At 41.5% G+C, this 11,395-nt stretch overlaps 1 non-coding gene across 1 annotated transcript; it reads right to left on the minus strand.

Moving 5' to 3' along the window:
* Window positions 1-2,380: 2,380 nt before the first annotated feature.
* Window positions 2,381-2,454, minus strand: Trnan-guu (transfer RNA asparagine (anticodon GUU)). Its single transcript has one exon. It is a non-coding gene; the product is annotated as a tRNA-Asn (tRNA).
* Window positions 2,455-11,395: the final 8,941 nt, after the last annotated feature.

Consider the following 11,395-nt stretch of genomic DNA (forward strand, 5'->3'; position numbering starts at 1 on the left):
CTCTTCCATGGTTTGCTTGTGCCAACCTGCCTCTGTCTCTAATCTTGCCTCCTCTACCTGAGTGCTGTGGAATTGCTGCCCAAAGATGCAGCTCACACTAAGATTTCATGTTCCCACAGAGTTTTTGTCTTAGTTACTTTTCTCTTGTTCCTGAGACAAAACACTGGACACCCAGAGTTAAAGAGGAAAGGGTTTATTTAGCTCACAGTTTGTAGAGGTTTCAGTCCATAATCGGCTGGCTCCAAAGCAGGGCAGCTTGGCTGAGGGGCAACAGTTCACGGTAGTGGAAGCAGCAAAAGCAACAAGGGGACTTCACAGCATCTTTCTGCACCTTTTCTCTTATTCAGACCACTTAGGGCGGTAGCGCTCACATCCTTATCCTAGTATCTCGGGCCTGGCCCCATCATGAATCAATCACACACTCTAGATTCAGCCACCTCTGAAATAGCCTAGGACCACATGAGGCTTTGGAGGGACATCTAGACACAAACCATAACAGTTTTCATTCGATTAAAACCAAGTACTACAATCCATGTGTAGTCGGACAGTGCATTTTTAGCATTCTGTGACTGTTCAGCGTTGTTTTTCTACTTGCTTCATGACACAAGGTGCAAGGTATTAATGAAACTTGATAAGAACCAATTAAAACATCACTTTGGGTTTTACATTAACTAGTTACTCCGGTAACTATTTTAGAAGAGAGAACTTGCACGTAGATGACATGGCAGTGAGGGGCATGAGCATTGGGCCCACTCCTCAGGTTCCCATCTGAGACTTCAGGCCGTCATGACGCTGACCCACAGCTCCCATGTGCAGCAGCAGCAGCAGGAGTGAGCTTGCGGGGCCGTGGGTGTTGCAGACCTCAGCCCATAAAAGCGCTTGGAACAGTGCCTGGCAAACCAGTAGCACGCATAGCAGTTAGCTTTGATGAATCCCACACTTTAGGCATGTTCCCTGGGGCTCAGGTATTGGGATCTTAGTCCCCCAAATCACATGTTAATAGGATCTGGCGGTGCGGCCCCCCAGGGAGGAATGAGAACTACATAGCAGGTCATTGTGGGATCCCCACAATAGCATTAGTGGCTTTATAAGGAGAGGAAGGGAGACCCCACCACCAAAGTCCCTCGCTGGATTGTAGCTAGGGCATCCTGAACTCTCCAGCCTTCAGAACTGTGAGCTGAATAAACCCTTATTCTTCATAAATTTCCCAGCCTGTGGTATTCAGAAAAAGGACTAATACCAGTAACATGGAAACCTGGTGGGAGGGACACATGTAAAATATGTGTAAAGAAGAATATAAAACCATGTATTTGCAGGAAAGAGATACTTTTGTTTTTACCAGTAGACAGGGTGTCTCCCTGCATGGCTCAGGCTGGCTTCCAACTCCTGGGTACAAGTGATCCTCCTGCCTCAGGCTCCCAGGTAAGCAGCTGGGACGACCGGCATAGGCCATGGAGCCCAGTGATGCATCCGGTTTTACACTTCTGTTTAAAACTGTCTTTCAGATATCTGTAATGTATACCCAAGACAATGATTATGATGATGAAACTATGATTACTTTTCAAAGGTCGCATATATTCACGGAATAGAATCAGAAAAGGATTTGCACTTCGTGAAGTAAAAGGCGATATACCCATAGAACGTCGGTGTAAATTAGGGTAGCAGCTTCCCTTTCAATCTTTCTCAGAAATTTTTTAAAAGTTTAATAATCACATAGTTGTAAAATTGGTTTCTCCCTTTATGAATCAATGGGAAATTTTACAAGTTTGTGCCATTTTCCACAAAATGCCAGCACTTTAATAGCGAAAGTGAAATAGATCATCTACGTGATCTTAGAGTACATAAGAACAGGGATTTATTTCTGACAAAAATATAATGAATAATGAAATGTTTAAGTCTAGACCGGTAGTATGTTTACACTCACTGGAACCGACAAAAGGTGAGCCACGCTTCAGTAAAATGCGAGTTTAATTACAGTTCACTTATTCTTTTGTCTTTTTTCGTGCAGGGAATTGAACTCGGGACCTTGCGCTTGCAAGGCCGGCGCCAGAACCACTGAGCTGAATCCCCGCGCCATGTAAAATCAGCTTACAGCTTGAACTTGCCACTGTTGAAATTCAGGACACGATAGAGGGTCTGAGGCGGTGCTGCCCATGCCTCGGGGACTGCTTGGAGTTGCTGTGGCGCCTGCCGGCGCACTGTGAATCCGTCCCCGCTCCGCAGCTCGCTGGAGCCTTTCAGCGCCCACCTGGCGGCCAGGAGCTGAAAGCGGTTAGAGGAGGGGCCCCCTGGAATCCACCCAGCGCCTCCCAGGGGGCTGAAGGGGTTGAAGTGTGAAGTTTGTACAAAACCGGCGGAGATCGCCTCGTAAAAGGAGGAGCGTCCCTGGGTGGGCTCGAACCACCAACCTTTCGGTTAACAGCCGAACGCGCTAACCGATTGCGCCACAGAGACTCCAGTGGCGCTGGGGCTCTCAGCCGCGGCCTTTATGACGAATGGCAGCGCGGGGAGCGCGGGCTTCCGGGCTCCCTCTAGCACCGGCGGCCTCCTGTCTGGCGTCTCCAGCCTTCTCGGTTTCACTCGTCTCGCCGCGAGGGTCCAGGGAGAGGTTGAGCGACCGAGGGGGGCAGCCCCGGCCGCGCCCGAAATGCTGCCGCTTCCCCGCCCGGGGTCAGTTTCTGATTCAGTCTCGGCCCTTTGTGAGAAGCAGCCGTGTTCACCCCGCGGGCTTAGGAACTTCGCCGCTGTTCCCAGCTCTGCCCAGCGCCGGGCTGGCAAAGCCTTGGGCTGTGCTTGCACAGCATTTTCAAGGTCTGCTGAGCTGTATTTTCCTTCTTCATTTTAGAGCCAAGCATTGCTAAGAGCACGTGCCCGCCCCGGCGCGCTCGCTCCCCGCTGACTTGCAGGACGATCGTTTGTCCCGGCAACATTGTGTCACCAGAAAGGGACGCCAGGGAGAGATACAGTAACTCCCCGCGCGCCCGAGCCTCGCGGTCCATGCCTGCCTGTCCTGGCCACACTCGCGTGCCAGCCGTGCCGCTCGCACCTCGAGGGGTATTTGTTGCCCCATTTGAGGAAAGAGAGGTTAAGGGAAAAGTCTGAGATGTGTCCGTCCGGTCAGCTTTCGGCGCACACACGCTGTGCTGGCGAGCGTGCTCTGCCCCGCAAACTCCCCGCGGGACCATCCTTCCTTTCTGTGGACGTTTCCTGGCCACCTTTGAAGGTGCTCTTCAAAATCCCACACCAGCTTTCCTTTTCCCTTCTCAAAGAACTGCTAGCTTCCGTCTGAGAACACGATATGTAAGGTTTTTTCTACATCACGAAATTGCTCTATCCAGAATCCTTCCAAAAAGAATTCAGACGTCTGAGACCCCCGTGCGTGGTGACAACTTAAATTTGCTTTGGAACCGAGCACCAACAGTTTCTCGAAAGCACTGAAATGTTAAACAGCTGGGAATTCATCCCAAAGTCTTTCAACAGCTTCTAGATGAGCACTTGAAAATCTGAATTTGAAAAACACTCTAGGAGCCTAGAATGCGTCGGATTTCATTCGAGGATACTACCTTTCTACTTTATATCATATATATTTATTTATATTTTATATACTAAAAAGGTCAGGCACTGCCTTTTCTACTTCAAATGCCAAAATGAGCGTCCTGCCCGCTGCTGTTGCTCTTTTGTGCCTGTTCAGCCGATACCGACTACAACTGTTGTTCCTTGGGTCCCTTCATTAAATATTTATCTTCCTGCTTAAAATAACAGGCAAAGTTCTGTTCAGGTCCGTATCTTTAGCTCCCATCCCTTCCTCGCTTGAAAAGTGTACTAACATTTTAACCTCCAAAAAGAGAGAAGATGAGAAGCTGTTGATGAAAAAAACTACTTCAGAAAGGAAGATTAACTCCTTGTACACCAAAAATTTGTTTATATTGAGTGCTGCTATTTGTTTAAAAATTCTGTCCTCAAGCCTGGTTCTGGAGCTTTTAACGTTTTAAATAAAATAAATGGCCATTTCTACTGTCCACTGTTCATTAGCTTTGCCTTTTTCTGTCTCTCCACTTGAATACAGTTCAAAAGAACATGCAAATATTTAAAAACACTAACTGGAATCTGAGCATTTTACTCCAGTGATGTCCACACACATAGCTTTTATGAAAAATGTCCGCTTAAAAACAAGAGAGCAGCATGTATTACCATCTAAATCTTTATGATTATCTGGTGTTAGGCCTGAATACTTAATACTCAGTTTTAAAGCCAAGTAAATCCACTGGATCGATTTTTAGAAACCTACTTATCTTTCCTTATATTTCAGGATAACCCAAGAAAAGTGATTCCGATAGCTTCGTTAGTGCCTTTGTGTGGCTGATCTGTGAGGATTAATGGGATCATATATTTAATTTTCTTCTAGGAGGAGAGAGAGAGAGAGAGAGAGAGAGAGAGAGAGAAACATCTGTGCAGATGGGATCCACATGTCTTAACAGACAAGACAAGATGGGCCGCTGATTTATAGACCTTCTAGATGTTGAGTCCAGATACTATCTCTGCTTCATCCCAACAGAATAGGCACCTCATGGAACCTTCCTTAACATGGCTGTGCATGACCATTAAGCATTAAGGTTTTCTGTTATAGTATTTCAGAAGGATGGGGACCAAGTTGTTAAAAATGAGCAATCCAGTTAGAATTTAAAATGCACACACACACACACACACACACACACACACACACACTAACTGGGCTGGGTGGGGGTTTTAGCTCAATGGTAAAAGCCCTTGCCTAGCATATGCAAGGCCACTGGTTCAATCCCCAGTACTTCAAAAACCAAAACAGCAGCAACAACAAGGCCTAGTGAGTTAGAGAAATAACCCAGTAAGTGGAAGCACATGTCCCAGGAAACAAAAGGGAATTCTAAATCAGACGTCACCAAAAGCAAAAGAATTCAAGGCCAATCGAATCACATTTGGCAGGTGCTTTCTGGCAACGTTAAAATGACTCCCTCCAAGATTATAGGTTGTCTGCCACCATCAACAGCATCCTTCTCATTCAAAACTGACTACCAAGATCAGTTGTCATCAGTTCAGCAAGCCAACAGCAGTATAACAGAAAAAAGGATTCATAGTTGACCTTTAGATTGGGTCTACTCAGAAAACATACAAGAAATTTGAGATAGGTATATTAGCATATCATTTCTTCTTTTTCCATTTTTAAAGTCATATCACTTAGTTGGAAAATTTTATGAAATTATTCAGATAATCCTTTCTATTTTTAATAAGTAGAGATGATTTAAGGAAACTAAGGAAAAGCAAAACACAATATACTAGTAATCTGCCTAATTTTCAAATAAAAATTATTTTACATGTGTTCTCCATGAACTTCTCTTTTGTATGAGGAAATAATCCCACATTATTTTTATGGTTTTACCAAACAATACAGAACTAAAATTTTAATCACTGCTTCTCACCTTAGCAGAAAAGTATTATTCACAAAATAGCATCGATGATCTCAACTGTGTCCAAACCAGTAGAATCTTAGATGCCAGCAAGGAATGGTGGGAAGTGAGGCTTCAACTTTCTTGAGCACACTGAGGGATTCTCTCCTGGAAGACCCTGTGGGTCTTTCGGTGTGTGTGATGCATTCTCCCTCAAAATTGAAGCCCCAAACTTGCATCTTCCACGGTGTTCAGCGGAAGCCATTGGAGACAAGAATCCTTCACTATCTAATCCGTATACTGCAAAGTGTGCTGTATTAGCAGTCTTGCCTATGATTCTCAACACACCTACTCAAAAATTAACATCTGAAGAAATCAGAACAAATTCCTCTTCTCATTTGCTTCAAAAGAATAAAGAAAGGCAGATGCCAACAGGAGACTCAGACTCAGCTCTGGGGATGTGGACTGGGTGAGGGGCGGGGTGCAGGTGCCCTCAGGGGGAGCCCAGAGACAGCAAAGGAAACCAGTGTGGAGAGGATCTGGCAAGGTGGCCAGGTGTAGGAGGAAGGGTACTGCTATTTCCTGGTTTGGAATAAGTGTTCCTCTGTTTCTTCCAATATGAAATTAATAATATTTGCTCTGCCTAGTTCATAGACCTATGGGAAAATAACACACAAAGATAGACAACCACGCCACTTAAATTTTTAAAGATCTCTTTAAAAAAAATTGAAGACAAAAGTTGTGATTCATGCAGAGGACAGATTTCAATTCAACTGGAGAATCCGCCAGGCATGAAGGTCAAGAAACGCACAAGGCACTGTTCTACCTTCCTAGTGGCCTCAAAGGTCCCCAGGAAGGCCCAGAGAGCACGGATGCAAGGTGAAGCCACTGTCCTGCAGAGCCAGCAGAATCTCAGGTGTGGAGAACACAGTCCCATGCCCAAGGAAAGCTGCCTCTCACACGGCGGCTAGGACAGTGCCTCCCACACATGTCAGCTACGCCACGAAGACAGCTGTGCCTAGTAAAAGATGGCTCTCAGGGAGCTGCTCACACGACAAATAGCCAGGCAATCGTTAAAATTCTTGAAGACAGTAAATATTATCTTAGTATTTAGGGTTACAGGTGTAGTCTAGAATTTAAGCCAGCTTGATATAACAATCCATAGATTGCAAAAATACGTAGGTCTTACAGCATTACATAATGATTCGCCTCAGAGTATTATAAATGCCAAGTGCTCTCATACATTTAAAATGCCATCCTTCCAAAGGGATGCTATTCACATGATATAACAGGAATAAAATACTTGTTCGGGGCCTGGGGTTTACAAGGCATAGCAAAAATTAGTCTTTGGGACTGCGGGAATAATTCAGTGGGAAAGCATGTATTTAGCACTTGTGAGGCCCTCAGACACCACACACAAACACACACACACACACACACAGAGTTAGTTTCCTTGTGGCCTTTTAGGAACACAACCATCTTCTCGAAACCCAGGCTGAGGCCCTGGCATTACCTCAGGCGCCTTTTATTTTATTGCATACCTTTGGACAATCACATCCTTCTCACTGTCTCTTGACTTTGACTCTGTCTCCTCCTCCGCACCACCCGGCATTCCCACCACCACTCAGTATTAAGCCAATGCATTTCCTGTCCCTGTTTCCAGTAAATGTGCACCCAAAGTAATACAATACAGCATTATGTGCCATAATACATATACGGTAATAATACAAATACGGCATTTATAATGCTATAAACAATATAATAATACAACACAGCATTATACATAATACAAAATAATACAATATAGCATTACATGTAACATAGTTGCAAGCTTTTACTAGCACATCCTATGCTAAATCCTACACAAGAATTACGTTTCCCTCTCACTTATTCCCTAAGGTAGGCACTGTTGTGTCCTTTTTATAGGTAAGGAAATTTAGGGTTAGGTCTGAACTTTAAATCTATTTGAATATCAAATAACTTGCCCAAGGCACCCACTGCTCTGGTATCTGTGCCTTGGTTTTTCTTATTCCTTTGCTTCTCAAACACTTTCCCTTCTCTGTCTCCTCTACAAATTCCATTTGTAGCTCAGAGTGGCCTCCTCCTCTATGAATCTCCCAGCTCCCTGCAGCTACAGACAATCTTTCCTTCTGGTCGACCTTCTACTTCTCCAAACCTCACATTACATTATAACCATGTTTGTACTTATTTAATTTTCCCTTCTAATTTGTATACTCCTTGGGTCAGAAACGTATCCATCTTTAGATCTCCTGTAGCACTTGACTTAGTCACGGCACATAAACGTATTGGATAGTTTTAAACAGTAAAGGAAAATAAAAGGACTACATTAAAAATTTGTCATAGAAAACCAGTACAGTTTACAAGTTCTTTAGAGCTTGACTAAACAAAAAGCAGACCAAAAAAATTAATGTAAGACACTATCAAGAGAGGTGACAGAAGAAACTGGTCAAAGAAGTGGCTAATAAGAATCCAAATCAATCATTTCTAGAAAAACTTTTTAAAGTTTTCAGTGTGTAAAATTCAAGGCACTGCTATTTCTCGAGGTGATTTTGACCTCATTAAGATCAAAACACATTTCCAGATTTATTCATGTAATACTTTATACAACACTTTGTGTCATACACTGTTCCATTTACTCATTTAAATTTACTCATTTAAATTTTATATTTACTCATTTAAATTTACTCATTTAAATATTTATTCATTTAAATTTTATAACAACAGTGTGAAGTAGGTTCCATTATTATCACCCCTGTGAAGAAATGTAGATGTAGGGTTGGAGGCCAGCGGTCCTTCTCTGTATCCTTCCTTTAACCACTGGGCTTGGCTGCTTCTGTTTTGTGTTTAAGTTACAGAATAGTTCTCATGTAATACATAATTAAACATTGAAAAAATAATTTAGAAACTGTAAAAAAGTACTTCACTAATTTAAAATGGTTTCACATAATTTCAGACTTAAAAAAGCTACAGGAATAGCATGAAGAATTCAACCAAATCCCTCAAAGGATAACATCCTGCTACTTTGGCCTTATCTTTTTTTCCTCTTCAACATGTAGTGTTTTTCCTGATTTGTTTGAGAGTAAATTGTAGGTATGATATCCCCTAAATATTTCAGTGTTTCCTAAATTAAGGAATTACTTTACATACCTTCAGTAGAAACAGTATAGTCAGGATTGTAACAAAACTCAAGATCACAAGTTATATTAAATTGTCCTTTTATTTTTCTTTAATCTCTACCAATCCCTGAGTGTCTTACTCACCGTCTCTTTGCAAATCGTGATTTTGACATTTCTGAAGATCACAGGCCAATAGAATATCCCTAAATGTTGGCTTGTCTGGTATTTCCTTGTGATTCAATTCAGATTGGGCACGTTCTCTCCCTCTTGTTAACTCATTTAATAGACTGGATAGCTCAGCGTCAGTCAAACAAGGATCAAACAGAAAAAGAATAAGTCTGGAGCAAGCACAAAGATGTGCCACATTGATCGTGAGCTTGTCAGACTCAGAACACTGTTCTTCAGTATCATATGGCATGGTGAATGGAAAAACTTCAATCTCTGAAACTGCAAAACTGAGATTCACATGGAGCCTCTGGGGTTGATCAAGGTTGAGCCTGGGTTTCCACAAAACCGACCCTGATATGACCCATAATGCACAGGGAGCAGAGATTTTTCAGATTTAGCACTCACTGTCCAATCAGAAAGGTCAAAAATCCTTTCAGAGATATTCAACAGCGACCTCAACAGGAACATGCCCAGGGCATCCCTTTGATGAAACCATGAAAGAATTTATCATCTGCTTACCTAGGGGAGGGGGGAATCTTCGTTATGAGGCCAAGAATGAAATACAGCCATCTGTGGTAGTTCCAAGAGTCCCATGAGAGCTTCACCTTGTTAATGTAGCTCCTTTATCTAAGGAAGATCTTTCAACATATTTTTTCTACTGAAAGTATCAATAACAAGGACTAGAGGTATATGGATCTATGGTAGTGTGCCTACCTGGCATGCCACATGGATTCGATCCCTAGTACCAAGAAAAAGGGGACGAGTAATACAATGTGTTAATAATATTACTACAAATTGAGAGATTCTATGGCCCTAGAGTCAAGAAGTTCTTTTGATTTGTGAGAATCCTTGCATTTAGAGCAGCTGTTAAATCCTTAGTTTATTTAAGCCAGTAGGCTGCAATAAATAAATATTTTTATAAAATTGATAATCTAAAGAGGTTTACTTAAAATTGAAGACTAGCTTCCAAATTAGATCAATATATTAAGCCGTCTATTATCCAATGCTTCAATTCATAACCATTTTAGAACCGTTTGGGAGAATACAAAGAGAAAAGGATGGCTGAAGCCCATATCATTAACATGGTAGAATTGGCCGGGGATTTGGCTCAGTGGTGCCATGCCTGCCTGGCAAGTGTAAGGCCTTGAATTCAATCCCTGGTAAAGGAAGAAAAGCCAAAAAAAAAGAGGCAGAATTGTATAAAAGGGCCCTGCAGATGAGCATTTACATTTAGATTTATGCATGGACTTATATTTAGATGGGGTTGCTGCAAAATCTCCTTTTCAAGGAAGTATGAAAAAAGAAAACTATCTTAACCACAAGCCTCTTGAATGATCTAGTGATCTGAGAATCAGAATTTCTTCTATGAAATTCACTTTACCATGAACACAGTGATAGATGGAATGCAATGGAAGCCCAAGCATCTTGGCCAGTAAATGTTTGATAAGAGCACCAAGACAATTCAATAAGGAAAGAACAGTCTCAGCAGGTGGCTCTAGGACTGCTACATATCCACATTCAAAAGGATGGAGGTGAATCCTTAGCTTCCACCATATATACAAATTAACCCAAACTGGATCGAGGACCTGCCTATGAGAGTTAAAACCATAAAACTCTCAGAAAAAAAAAAAAATATGGCCCTTAATTTGTGTGGATTAGGCAGTGGTTTCTGGCTATGACACCAAAAGCACAGAAACAAAAGAGAAAATGAATAGGATGTTATCAAAATTAAAAACTTTGGCGCTTCAAAGGATACTACCAAGAAAGTTAAAAAAAAAAAAAACCCAAAAAAACCCATAGAAGAAAATATTTGCAAATCATGTATCTGATAATTGTCTAACATTCAGAATATATAAAGAATTCTTACAATACAATATAAAGAAAAATAATCCAACTTAAAATGGGCAAAAGATTTGTGGCCATTCCTCCAAAGAATATATACGAATGGTAGAAAAACATAAAAATACTGAATGCCATTAGTTATTAGGAAAATGCAAGTCATACCACAGTGAGATATCATTTTGCTTCTATGAGGATGGTGGTAATAAAAAAAAGATGGATAATAATAAGTGTTAGCCAGGATGTAGAGAAACTGATGGGGAATATAGAGTAATGCAGCTAGTTTGAAAAACAGATTTTTCAAAATGTTAAACAGAGCCACCACATGATCTGGCAATTCCATTCCTGAAGAATTGAAAACATATGGCCACACAGAAATTCACACAATAATTTTAATAGCACCATTATTCACAATAGCCAAAAGGTAGAAATCAACTCAATAGGCCACCAAGTAATGAGCAGACAAAATGTGTCCAGTGAATACAATATTATTTAGCAATGAAAAAATGAAATACTGATACATGCTACAAAATGGGTGAAAACTTAATGCTAATTTTTAATGCTAACATACAGTAGCCAGATACAAAAGGCCACAATATTGTATGATTTCACTTATATGAAACATCCATAATGAGCAAATCTTAAGTAGAAAGATAGAAAGTAGAAGCCAGAAATGGAGAGAGGGAGAGATGAAGATCGACTACTACTAGGTGTGGGGTTTCTTTTATGGGTGATAAAAATGTCCTGGAATTAATGTAAAGGTACAAGATCCCAATGATGAATGTAACTGTATTGTAAACCTAATATGTACCAATAAACTAAATGGAA

Source organism: Heterocephalus glaber, unplaced genomic scaffold (assembly GCF_053883595.1).
Source record: "Heterocephalus glaber isolate CG9 unplaced genomic scaffold, H.glaber_assembly_v1.0 deba00000768, whole genome shotgun sequence".
NCBI classification, from domain to species: Eukaryota; Metazoa; Chordata; class Mammalia; order Rodentia; family Bathyergidae; genus Heterocephalus; species Heterocephalus glaber.